At 37.5% G+C, this 14508-nt stretch overlaps 1 pseudogene; it reads right to left on the bottom strand.

The window, feature by feature from the left end:
• Nucleotides 1-458: 458 nt before the first annotated feature.
• LOC108317846 overlaps nt 459-14508 on the bottom strand; it is a 67975-nt pseudogene continuing 53925 nt past the window's right edge.

Below are 14508 nucleotides of genomic sequence, written 5' to 3'. Positions count from 1 at the left end.
AGTTCTTAAAAATCTCAACTTGACCAGATATGAAACAATTTAAAAACCTTTAAAGGCNAATTATTTAAGACCTTTATTAACAGGTGCTTGCAGTTTGTTGACTTTTTTGAAAAAATCAAGTTGTAAACTTTTATTACAAATTAAAAATGAAGTACTTAAAAATCTCAACTTGACCAGATATGAAACAATTTAAAAACCTTTAAAGGCATATTGAGAAAAACCAGGCTTTTTTAAAAAACACGTTTGTTATTACCAAAAAGAGACGTCTTTAGGTAAAAATATAAAAACCCCATGCTGCAAAGATAATGCAGACAGTTCTATTTATCTGGTCAATGGGCAAAAAGCAAGCACTTAAGGTCTTCAGCTCCAATCTTTTGTTCATTTCTTATTGCTGGAATTTCTTATTTCTTCTTGTTGGATGAATAAACCAGATGGTGGTAGAGGTGGTAAGCCGGCATTTACTCAGCCCTGTCCTGCTCAGCCTCGGGAGCGGACGAATTCTCATCTGGTGGATCAGCTGCTTTTGTCTCTTTGCTATCTTGTGGTTTAGGGTTTTCTGGGCGTATGCCTCCGTAATTGAAGTTGCGGCAGTACCGACGTTCAGGTGGCTGCTGACCTTGGGTCTCATCTCCTTGATTTTCTTTATCCTGTTCTCTAGGCTGTCTTTGGCGAGGAGGGCCCCTGCGGAATCGTGGTCTATACCCCCGATACATATTCTGCCTCACTGGTCTACCTTGTTCTCCTGCACCCTGGTTGTCAGCACCCTCCATCAATTCTCCCTGCACTGGAGGGTTGGAATATTGTGGTCGACGCCCATAGGGTCTCTGCATGTAGTAAGGTGGGAACCTTTGCCTGCTGTAGGGCCGGCGTGTTGGGCCTGGCCTTCGGGAGCACTCTCTGATCCCTCATTCTTTTCCCCAGTCTCACTATTCAGGTAATTTTGCTGGTAATTGCGTGGAGGACCCCTACTACGTGGATAGCGTCTATAATGGTTACGGTCTACTGCATATTTACCGCCTTGAATTGGAACGCCACCAGGACCTGTAACATTTGCTGCCTCCGCACCCTTTTCTCCTTCAACAACATCAAACTCCACAGTCTCTCCATCTCCTACACTGTGAAGGTACTTCCTGGGGTTATTCTTTATGGCAGTCGGGTGTACAAAGACATCTTCCTTGGTGTCATTCCTGTTGATGAAACCATATCCATTTGGGAACCGAAGGTTCCCAAAACCTTCGTTGCGATGACCTTCTTGTGCCCTCCGGCACCGATGTGAGGCTGCCCGGGCCACCGCTCCCTGCGCCGCTTTCCGTAGTGCCAGGCTTGGTGTCCGCGGCGCTGAGGGCGGGGTCGGTGGGGGGCGGAGGGGAACGGCAGCGGCTGCCGGGTCTCGGCTTTGCTGGTTATGGTTGCAGCGATGGTGATTGGGGCCGGCTGCGGAAGCTACGGCTCCTCCCGGGATGTGATGGTAACTAGGCCAGTGGCGGCAGTGAGGCTGCTCAGGATCCACTCTCCGCTCCCGCTACCTATGGAACACGGCTTTTAAACTGACGCGGCAAGTGGCTTTTATCCTCTGCAGCTGTGGCTTTTAGGGAAAGAAGCGGCCAAAGCGGCTGCTGGCCGTCAGTCCCACCCGGCTTTTAAGCAGGCCACACCACCTCAGGGTGCAGCATTCTAATTTAAATAATCCAGTGACAAGGGATATTAGATATGTGTACAGATAAAACAAGATTGGTCATCTGTTGATAATTGTTGAGGCTGCATGATGAGTGAATGGAGGTTCATTATACTACCATAACTACTTCTATATATGCCTAAAACGGTCCATTATCAAAAGTATAGATATAAAATTGTTACTTATTATAACAGACAAGCCTGATAGGTAACAGAAGCTAGATAATAGTAAAGTAACAAAGCTAAGGGCAACTGATGCAACTCGTAGGTTTTGCCTTCTCCTCCATTGTCTTTCTTCGATTTTAGTATATGTGAACATACTTGGACTTTGGTGACTTAATTGTGTATGAAATTGATGAAATAGTGATAAATATAAAAAGTACCTTTCTGATTGGAGTTAAAGTGAAAGGAAATTGCAGATTTTATGTGAAAATGCCAGTTTCCATTTTTACTCATTGATCTATGAATATAAAATTTACTGTCATTTTTATTCACAACTTTTATTACCAGGGAGGAACCAACATTGAGAAAATAAATAATGGAAGTGATAAGACTTGCAGTGGACAAAAGCAGAGGTGTTAATGCCTCATTGCTGCAAAATGGAAAGGTTAACCAATGTGAAATGACATATAATTTTTTTTAATTTAAACTTTTTAGGCCAGACATGGTGGTTCATGCCTGTAATCCCAACACTTTTGGAGGCTAAAGGAGGAGGATCACTTGAGGCCAGAAATTCAAGACCAGACTAGCCTGGGCAACAAAGCAAGACCACACCTCTAGAAAAAAAAAATTTTTTTTTTTAATTAGTTAGGCACGATGGCTCATGCCTGTAGTCCCAGTTACTCAGGAAGCTGAAGCAGGAGGATCACTCGAGCCCAGGAGTTTGAAGCTGCAGTGAGCTATGATCGCACCACTACACTCCAGCCTGGGCTACAGAGTGAGAACTTGTCAGAAAAGAAAAGGAAAAAAAAAAGAAAAGAGAAAAAAAAGACAAGAAAAGAGAAAAGAAGAAAAGGAAAAGAAAAGAAGGGAAGGGAGGGGAGGGAAGGGGAGTTAAAATTTTTTTTTTTCAGAAATGGAATCTCACTATGTTGCCCAGGCTGGGGTCCAGTGGCTATTCATAAGCGTGATTATATCACATTGCAGCCATAATTCCTGGGCTCAAGTGATTCTCCTGCCACAGCCTCCCGAGTAGTTGGGACTGCAGGAGCATGCCACCACACCCAGCTTAAACATTTTTGTTGCAAAATATAACAGAAAACTAAATAAAACAAATGGATAGCTTCAGCAATTATTTTGAAGCAAACATCCTTATAAACAACCATCAAAGTTAAAAATCAGAATTTTGCCAGCCACCCCAGAGCACCATCCTAATCACAGCTCTCTCCATCTCCTCACAAGTAATCTCTACCATGACTTTTATGGTGATAAATTATTTACTTTCTTTACAAATTTATCACCCAGGTGTTCATTTGTGAAGACTAGTTATGTTTCCCCTGATTATTCTTAAGTCTTTTTAAATCTAGAGATCCCCCTTCATTCTTTTTTTCTTGCAACTTACTTGTTGAAGAAACTGTCTTTTCCCCTCTAATTTTCCACTGTCTTGATTTTGCTCTGTCTTGCATTTCTTGTAAATTGGTAGTTAGTTCTACAGGCTTGATCAGATTTTAGTTGATTTGCCTTCTTTTGCCTTCCCAGGTGGTGGTGTGTGCTTCTGTCTAGAGGTACAAAATATTTGGCTGCACCTGTTTCCTATGATAACTGCTTTTAGTAATCAATGCCAACAGGCTTGAGGTTGAGGGTGTCTCTCCAGACATTTTAGTTGTCAGAAGCATATTCTCTAAAAAGAGAAAGCCCTCATGGGAATAATATTTCCTGAGTTCTCGAATCAACGAATTGTTGATAAATTGTCCTGTGGCTTTTTATTTGAAAATCAGGCTAGATATAAAATCTGTGGCTCACAGTTTTGTTCCTTGGCTATATTAATATGCTACTTCTTTTTCCACAAGCATAAAGCTTTGCTGTCAGTCTAATGATAATCTTATTTCCTCTCCTTTGTGAGTGATTTTTTCCTCCCCTTTAAAGTCCAATATTTTACTAGACTATATCTCTCTATTGATCTAGGTCCATTCCTCAGGTATTTGGTTGTGCTCTTTTAGTACCCAGTTTCAAATCCTGTTTCAGGGAAGTTTATATTGTATTATACTTTTTAGAAATGGTTTTATTTCCTTCCTGTGATTTTCTTTGGAGAGTGAGAGCCTGCAGAAAGTAAAAAATATTTTGAACAGCTGCTGGGGGCAACATCACAGGGATGAATGAAGAATTGCCAAGCAGTATTGAAGGCCCAATTGAGATTAAATGGCATAAATTTGTAGTGGAGCCAATTGGCACTATTCTACAACTTTCTGTAGCAGAATTCACCGCAAGCAAACAAAGCAGATGTTTGGGTTTATCCATTGCTTTATATCAGCAGAGTAGATGGAGTGTAAGGTCAAGAGGATGAGAGACTCTAAACATTAGGTGACATGAAGTTGAAATCGTTATTAAAATGTTACCTGTACAAATAAGACAAATATACACCCCAGAATTTCTGGGACAGTCAAATTATATACTATTTTATTTTCTATTAAAAAATTAAAATGTGTGGCTAAAGGTGGTTTAATTCTAATTCCTCTGTAGGAATGTCCACAATAAACAAAGAAATCATTAAAAAAAATACTGTTGGCAGACTATTTGTCCCAATTTTTGATTTGGATATAAATATCTGTAGGTCTTTGGCCAGACCATAAAAAGTACACATGTGTTTTTTTGTGTTGCAACAATGTCAATGAAAACAGTATCTGAGAAAAAAAGGCCCTTTGAGACCTTCTGATTTTTTAAATTATTATTTTCAATCGACACATGATGATTATACCTATATGTGGAGGCATAGTGTGATATCTCAATACAGGTATACTATGTATTATGATCAAAGTGGTTACTAGAGACTGGAAAGGATAGACTTTTTTTATCACTCATGTAAAACAGTGTCAATGTAGGTTTCTGATTCTTGCTAGTATTATTTCTAATAAATTTTAGGCTTGTGGAACTGAAGGTACCATCAACCTAAAAAATGAGGCTTTTCATAGACTCCCTTTGTCCATGGACTCCTTTTCTGAAGCGGAAATTGATCATAGTTTGTCCATAGACTCCCTTTCTGAAATGGAAATTCATCAATGTTTCTGAATATATTTTGCAGTTACACCCAACTTAAGGTAATACTACACAGGCGTATCATTTTCTTGGTCTCTCTTTCCTCATAGAAGTAGTAACAATATCCCTTGGCCAAGTCCCTTCTTATTGTCCTTTAAGATTTAGAGTGTTCCTGCTCTTTAACTGTGACACTGTCATAGCTGACATCATTTATGCTCATTGATTTGTTGGCTTTCTGGGATTGCTTTTCTCTGTCTTCCTGTTAACCAGGGATAATATATGCAGTTAATGTTTATCTCCACATGTTGGTGGCCAGAACCCCAAACAATCCCAACCATCCCAACCATAGATACACAACCAATCCCATCCATAAACCTTTAGAAATTCTGCATTCAACTTTAGAACCTCATATAAAGTTTATTACATTTAGCTAAGCTCTCTTTGCTTTTTCTGTTACTACTAAGCCCATTCTTCTTTGGAACTTCCTTGCAATGGTCCAGTCAATAGCCATTTTATCATCTTTGTTCCACTTTTGCTTGCCCTGACTAATATGATGAAATTTAGTTGTAATGCACTGGGATTTAGCTAAGCAGATTCTTAATATGAGTTTTTTTTGTTGTTTTTTGTTTTTTGTTTTTGTTTTTGTTTTTTTAATGGAGTCTTGCTCTGTCACCCAGGCTGGAGTACAGTGGCGCAATTTTGGCTCACTGCAACCTCTGCCTCTCGGGTTCAAGCAATTCTTGTGCCTCAACCTCCCTAGTAGCTAGGACTACAGGCATGTGCCACCACACCTGGCTAATTTTTGTATTTTTAGTAGAGATGGTGTTTTACCATATTGGTCAGACTGATCTTGAACTCCTGGCCTCAAGTGATCCACCTGCCTCAAAGTTCTGGGATTCAGGCATGAGCCACTGAGCCTGGCCAATATGAGCTTTTTGACTAATTTACCCAGCTTGCAGCCCTTACAGCAATTTCCTTATATAAGATCTCAGTCATTTCTTGTCCCCATCTACTGTTAAAACATGTTCCATTCCTGCTCTGCACAGATGGCTTCAGGATGCTAATACCTTTACCAAGAACATCAATGCCTAATATCTCTGCTGGACCAAGGCAATATTAAAGATGCTGACTCCCTCCTGTGATAATGCTGCAGATGCCTGCACTGAGAGTGCTGATTTTAATGGGTTAAATAATATCACCCCAAAATTCATATCCACCCGGAACCTCAAAATGCAACCTTACTTGAAATAGGGCCTTTAAAGATGTTATTAAGAAATCATGCTAAGATTAGGGTCGACTCTAAATCCGATGAAAAGAATACACAGTGTCAGAGGAGAAGGCCATGTGAAGACAGAAGTAGAGATTGGGGTTATGCTGCCATAAACCAAGGAATGCCAAGAGCCAGCAGAAGCTAGAATAGCCACCAAGATTTTGGTAATTTGTTATAATCAACAGGACTTGTTACTATCCCTGTGTGAGGGCCCATGGGGTCTAGCAGAGAGCTATCATTTAGCACCTACTTAGAAAGCTAAACACATCCAGCACCACAGATACCGTATCACATTAGTGCCAAAACTGTTGGTGCCAATGCTGCAGATTCTTTGGCTTTGAATGTCTCAATTAGATTTACTCTTTTTGCTGCAGCCTCCTTGCTAAAGGATTCAGACTTGAGTTTGTTGAGCCTGGCCTAGAATACAACCTGATATACATAATATTATACTTAGAGTCTATTTCACTTCTGTCCTTAAACACTGGTCTTTTTCCAGAGTGGAATTCACTCATCTTGATTCTTCCTCTAAATTATTTTCTAGAAGAAACATTAGCCACTAGTGCAATACGCATGGATCCCTTGCTTTCTAATCCCACCAATTCTCCTGAAAATGCTCCAAATGTGCCTGACATGCCTGCCAAATTTTTTCCACCTCCATTACCCCTGAATACAACTTTTGTTATCTTTTTTAAAAGTCTAAGGCTATCCAATAATGAGCCCTTCTTAGAAAGACGGAGAAATTGACACACTTTCAAGTAAGTCTTATACAATGCTAAGGCAATGGGGCGGAAAGGTGGAGCTATCTAGTTCCTGTCTTTCAATTCACATAGTTTGCCAGTGGTAGTTGCTTCTATTCCTCTCTGGTCTCCCATGTGGTCCAGCAGAGAGCTACTATTCAATGCCGACTTAGGCCATGGTAATCTTTCTGTTGTTCAATGGCACTTTGGGACATGGGGATAATTTATGAGGGTTTCTTTTGATCCCATCTTAGACAACACATATCACAACCATTTCCTCTCTGGGGTCGTGAGATCTCACCATCTACACTGCAAAACATCAGGGTGAAGGATCCTTGTCTTCTTTGTTCTTAGGATCTACATGCTTCTTTCTTTTCATTTCTTCCCTCTCTAATCTAGAGGAAATAGCAAGACTGTAGGAAACACCCCATTCTCTCCACCACTCACTTATTCTTATGAATTCATTTAATTCAGCACACTTCTCTTTTCATATAGCTTGGTTGGGAAGCATATGGGAGTGTGGTTAACAGAAGCAGTTTAAATATTTGGTAAAAAGCCTTAGAGTGGGTGTCTTACAGCTACTTGTTGCTTATTTTAGAATGAGGGGTGAGTACTTCACACTTTACTCTCTTCAGCTTTAGGAGTTTAGCAGAAATTGTGATGAAAAAAAATCCCATTTAAAATTCTGTAAAATTCCACCATTAAGTGCAGTAATTCCCCTAAACACAGAAGTATAGACACTTCCCTAACTCTTAGCTGTTGCCTTAGGAACATTCTGACCCCGGGGTGGGGGTGAGTCCTCTTTTGCACCCAGAAATACAGCCCTACTATGATCTTGGATGGATAGCACTGTGGAACAGCGCCAAAAGAAATACTGACAGAATCTTGCATAATGAGGAAAATTTTTAAAGGGGAGCAGTGTTTTAGTTATTGTATAATATGATAAACCAAGCCTGTTTGCTTAAGTTTCTCCCATTTTTGTAGTAACCAGTCAGTGTAAATAAATCAGTTGTTAGCGTAGAATTCCAGAAGAGGAATCAGTAGCTCTTGTGTCCTAGGGATAAAAATAACTTGTGATCTTGGGAGAGATACATAAAGAAAGCAGGGGATTATCAGCATACAAGGTAATAGACTATTTTGCAAATTATTTTGGAAGTGGTCTGTTACTACTGTGGGCTTCTCTGTTGATTAGAGGGAATAGAGTAACCTATACATACAATTGATTCCCAATAAGATTCAAGAAAACACACTCATTCCAGTTGTAGAATGTACCTGGGATGGTGCGTTAAATAATCAGTTCCTATTAAAATATGAAATCTCAAAGGCAGATTTATGCATTCTATCTCTGGGTGGAATGGGAAGTGTTGCTATGAATGCTTTCTGTTATATAATGACCAAGTTGAAAGGATTGTCCTTGCTTATAATATGTAGCAATCACAAAATTTACATCTGGATTTCATACTTTTATATATATTAAGCTAGAAGAAAAACCTTATACTCCTCCTACTTTGTAAGAAGATTCCAAGGAATAAGAGGAATAGAACCGCTGCTTGCATTGAGACGTAGATAAAAGAAATCCAATTCCCAGGTCACTTCAGTAGGAAATGACATAGATCAAGATAAAGTAAATTTCCCTTGAGTTACTTCCTTGTATACGTACATACTTTGTTATGCTCTTGAGTCAGATACATGATATTGGGTTTGTGCAAAAGTTATTGCGGATTTGCCAAATGATTGCTACTATTCCTGCCTGGTTTCGCCAAATGGCAAAAACCGCAACTGTTTTTGCACCAACCCAATAATATTCTTTTATAAATTTAGGATGATAAAATACTGGCTTCTTACCAAACAGTGCAAAGTACTTTATATTTAAGGTTCTGTATACTCTTAGTGTGCAGGTTAAAAGCATATTAATCTATATGTATTGGAATATTTCAGGATTTCTTACTGCTATGATTACAAGCATATTGGCAGTGGGGTTTAATGACAATCCTATTCTCTAACAGTTCTTTCATTATGATTCTCTGGCACAGATTTCCTCCTAGATTATACTAAGAATGGCTTTGAGTCATTCAACTTTATGATGTGCTGCTCCTTTTGTGCTCACTCCATGTGTTATGCAAATAGAGAAACATCCAAGTTCTAGTCCTAAATTTCCTCTTCAACCTCACCTTCTACCCTACATCCTGGCAAGTCCTTCAAATGAAAAACATTTTGTTTCACATTTTGAGATTTCCTGGAATTACTGTCAAGGGAATAAATTGAAATTGAGAGTTACTCTCTTATTTGCCATCTTTTTATATATTATTATGAAATGTGTGGAGGGAGAGCTGATAAATAGCAATTCAAGGTCTAGTGCTAGTATTTGTGTGCCAGGTATTAAAAGTGGCTACATATAGTCCCAAATAATGCCACCACTCCCTCCTCACCTGTAAAATCAGGATGTATTCAGTAGGACATTCATTTTTCAATTTCTATAGTCTCTTATAGAAATTCCAACCTGACAGTTAAAATACCAATTCACCACCTAAAAACAATTCTCTCTACTCTGCTTCCTTACTACTAGAACCTGACTTTTTTCAAGAAGTAGGTAGATATCCCTTAATCTCAGGGTAGGCAGACACCTAACCTAGCCCCCCAGGTGGTTAACTAATTGTTCTAGTCATTTTAGTACCATTTTCTTCCCCTAGCAATTTATCTAGGGTTGGGCCTCTAGGTCAAGCTATAGTTTGGTGAGTTCTGATCAAAAAGATATTAAAGGGAGTGTGGTGGACTCTTGCTACAAAACATTTTGCTTCCTGGTAAAGGGACAGTGCGTAAAAGGAGAGCTTGTTGACACTCTCTTCCCTCTTCTTCCAGCCTTAGACTAACAAGAGAAAATTGAGCCATCTTACAACCATGAGATGACAATCGTGAGACAAAAAGACAATAGAAAGGAAACAAAAGACATGATTTCTGGGTCTTTGATGGTGCTGTTGAGCAGCTAAACCAATATTAGCAACTGCTTACCTGTAGAACAGCAGATCTCAAATTTCTTGGTCTCAACTCTTTATAATCACACTCATTATCAAGGAATATTATTTTTTCAGCTTTGATAAATGTGTAATGTTTACATAAAATGTTAACATTAGAGGAAGTTGAATAGAGGGTATATAGAAGCTTTTATCTCTACAACTCTTCTGTAAATCTAAAATTATTTCAAAGTAAAGAGTTTTGTTTTGTTTTATTATACTTTAGGTTCTGGGGTACATGTGCAGATCATGCAGGATTGTTGCATAGGTACATACATGGCAAGGTGGTTTCCTGCCTTCATCCCCCCATCACCTATATCTGGTATTTTTCCCCTCATTATCCCTCCAGGATTCCCCAAACCTTTCTCTAATATGGAACATATCTATTAGTGTTTACCATATTATACATAAAAAGGGGGAGATTTTTGAAAATTTTATTTATTAATTTTAAAAAGATCAGTTGCAGTATGGAATCTGAAGTCATATCAATGAGCTCTCCATACTGTCTTATATTAAAGGCTATTTGTCAATCTTTCATTTTCAATGGGTCTTCTTCCCACTTATTAGTTATTGCCATGAGGTATTCATTTATTATTTGGAAAATACTGGTCCACTTAGTTATGCAAGACTTCTAATTAATGACCCATTTTATAATGAACTATCATAAAAATCACATTTGTTAATATCACCACTGATTTCACCAAGTCTTTAAGTTGGGAAGCTGACAAGCTCATGGTGCCAGATGTAAGTTTTCCAGAACTCTAATTTTTACTTGAAAGCTTCAATGTTATTATTGGCAACAAATACTTTAAATGTTTTTCCTTAAAAATGACAGATTTATTTTGTTCATTTTCAAGAAAATATCTGCCAAATACCCAAATCTGTATCACTACAGTAAAAATGATGTTTCATGAGGAAAGCAGACAATTCAGCTTATTACTCAATTCTGCAAGTTCTTTCCTTGAGACAACCATCAAACTCAAGTGTGCTGCAGATATATTTTATATTTTACTGTTTCTTCAAGAATGTTCTAAAGTGGAACTGGTTTCTTTTTTTCACAATGGCATGGCAGTGAAGAATACAATGATTACTGCCAGCACAGCTTGGTGTCACCCCTTTGATTCCTGCTAAGAGGCCAGCAGTTTTAGCCTCTGTTGCTTTAGCATCATCTGTACAAATGTCAACAGGAAAAAAAGGCAAACAAAATCTTAAACTATTGTTCAAAGGATTTTGAGGATCCACAGGGGTCTGTGGATCACACTTTGAAAACCACATTTAGACTTAAATGAGAAAAATAAATCCTTACTTGTTTAATCCACTCTTACTCATATTTTCTGTTATTTGCAACTAAAAGCATTCCTGATAGATGAAGCATAATATATTATTGAGTATTCCTTGGTATTCAAAACATCCATGTGTCCACTTAACGAATATGAAAAAAAAAAAAAAAAAAAAAAGTACTGGTTATCTATTTGAATTGAGGTCCTTCTTGTGTGGAGGCAGAGAATTCATTTTTCAAAGTCCTGTAGCTTTTCCCTTGCTGATCCATCAGGGTTATGCTTCTCTATTTATTGAAACAATGCTAAGCAACCCTTAGACTGCACACAGTCTACCTAGTTTTGAAGTATTTCCCATGATTTAATTTCTATAACAGGAATCTTAAATTATTAGTTATTGATCAGTAATTCTAGTCCTTTCCATAGGTGTAGTATTTAGAAAGTCTTCCTTTGCATTACTGCTACATCAGGTTAGGTAGAGAAGCTGCTTGTCTCAAGAGGGTTGAGTCAGAAACAAGACCAAGGCATTGCCAAAGACATGGCACCAGAGACCTTGGACACAAGATACATGACACAGTGAAGGTGAAGGTAAAAGAGAAAAGACCCAGAAGTAAAGATTAGCTTCTGTGTGCTTCTATTTTAGGGACAGATTATAGCAAGAGTATTGGTTTCATTCTAATCTATTCTATAGTTTGGGAGTAATAAAGAACATTACTTAGTATTTTAAATCCCCACTCACTGCAGTACCTAATTACAACACTTCACATTTGAGTACATTTTATATGTAATAAAACCAGTAGGTAACATAGGGAGAGGGAGATTGAGAGATTTAGAGACAAATATAAATAAATTTGACCAGAGTTTAGCTTCAGGCTAATGTTTAATGAAAATTGCTTTTTAAAGACCAGGAGGTCCTAAACTCTGAAATACTAGCCAGAAAAATGAAACCCTTTAGTAATGGAAAAATAATAATTTTTAATGCCTGAATTTAACTATGTATGTTTTGATTTAAAAGATATAATTTCGTAGTAGTAATAGAAGGGAACTTTCTTAAACTGGTAATGGACATCTATGAAAAACTCATATCTAATATCATACTTAATGGTGATAGACTGAATGTGTTTTCCCTGAGATTAAGAGCAAGATAAGGATTCCATTCTTGCCATTTGTTCATAACAGGGTACTGGAGGTTCTAGCCAGGGCAATGAAACAAGAAAAAGAAATGAAGGCATCCATATGGGAAAGGAAGAAGTAACACTATATTTGCAGACAACATGATCTTGTTTATAGAAAATACTGAGGCATACATTTAAAAAAATTGTTTAAACTAATTAACATGATTGGCAATGCTGAAAGATATAGTATAAATACACAAAAGTCAATTGTGTTTCTATATATTTGCAATGAGCAATCTGAAACAAAAGGAATAAAAGAATTCAACTTAAAAAACACCAAAAAGAATAAAATATTTACGAATAAATTTAACAAAATAAGTTCAAAAGTTATACTCTGAAATCTATAAAACTGTTGAAAGAAACTAAAGAAGATTAGATAAGTGGAAAAATATCTTTTTTTATGTATCAGAAGATCTAATATTGTTACTCCCCAAGTTAATCTACACGTTCAATCTCTATCAGAACTTCAGCTGGCTTATTTGTAGAAACTCACATGATTATTCTAAAATTCATATGGAACTGCAAGAAACTCAGAATAGCCAAAACTATCTTGAAAAAGAACAAAAGTTGGAGGACTCACAATTCCTGATTTTAAAATTTACTATAAAACAGTAATCAAGATAGTGTCATACTGGCATGAGGAGAGACATAATAGATCACTGGAATGGAATTGAGAGTCCAGAAATAAACCCATGTGTCTATAGTCAATTGATTTTCAACAAGGGAGCCAAGACCATTTAATGGGGAAAAATAGTCTATTAAAGAGACTGTGCTGGGACAACTGGATATCCACATGCAAAGAATAAAGTTAGACCCCTACCTCATACCATATTCAAAAATTAATTCAAAATGAATTATCAGTCTAAAAATAAGAGCCAATACCATAGAACTCTTAGAAGAAAACGTAATGATAAATCTTGGTGACCTAGGATTTGGCAGTGGATTCTTAGATATAACACTCAAAGCATGAACAATAAAAGAAAAAAATGGATGTTAGACTTCATTAAAATTTTAAAAATATTTTCTGCATAAAGGAATGTTATTAAGAAGGTTACGATGACCTACAGAAGGGAAGAAAATATTTACAAATCATTTATCTGATAATGGCCTACTATCCTGACTATATAAAGAGCTCTTACAACTCAAAAACAGAGAGACATATAACCCAATTTGAAATGAGCAAATCACTTAGATATTTCTCCAGAGAAGGTATATAAATGGCACAAAGCACATGAAAAGATATTCAACATTATTAGACACTAGGGAAATGCATATCAAACTGCCATGAAGTAACAATGCACAACCACTAGGATGGGTATCATTGAAAAAACAGGAAAGAACAAGTGTTTATAAGGGCATGGAGAAATTGGAATCCTTAGACATTGCTGCCAGGAATGGAAAATGGTTCAGCCACTATGGAAAACAGTTTGGGGGTTTCTTAAATAGTCAAACATAAAACCAGACACAGTGCCTCACACCTGTAATCCTAGCACATTCGGAGGCTGAGGTGGAAGGATCATTTGAGTCCAAAAGTTCAAGACCAGCTTGGGCAACATAATGAGAACTCATCTCTACAAAAAATTAAAAAATTAGCTGGGCATGTGGCACATGCTGTAGTCCCAGCTACTTTGGAGCCTAAGGTGGAAGGATCACTTGAGGCTGGGAAGTCAAGGCTTCAGTGAGCCATGATCATGCCATTGCACTGCAGCCTGGGTAGTAGAGTGAGACCTTGTCTTAAAACTAAGTAAATAAATAAATAAACATAGAATTACCTTATTACCCTGCAATTTCACTCTTAGATATATCCCCAAAAGATTGAAAACAAGTACTCAAGGGAATACATATACACACGTGGCTCATTGCAGCACTATTCTCAATAGCCAAAGAGTGGAAACAGTCCAATGTCCATCAATGAATGACCAGATAAACAAATTATAGAAAAGAATGAGATACTGATGCATGCTACCAGAGAGATGAACTTTGAAAACATTATGTTAATTAAAAGAAGACATTCACAACAGACCACATACTAGATGATTTTATTTATATGAAATACTCAGAATAAGCAAATCCTTAGAGATAGTAGATAGTGTTTGCTTAGGTCTGGGAACATTTATGGGATGAAGGCGATAGTTAAAGGGTGTACTTTTTTTTTTGTTTTTTTTTTTTTTT

This window comes from Cebus imitator, unplaced genomic scaffold (genome assembly GCF_001604975.1).
Source record: "Cebus imitator isolate Cc_AM_T3 unplaced genomic scaffold, Cebus_imitator-1.0 Scaffold210, whole genome shotgun sequence".
NCBI classification, from domain to species: Eukaryota; Metazoa; Chordata; class Mammalia; order Primates; family Cebidae; genus Cebus; species Cebus imitator.
This window is presented reverse-complemented; position numbering and strand designations above follow the sequence as displayed.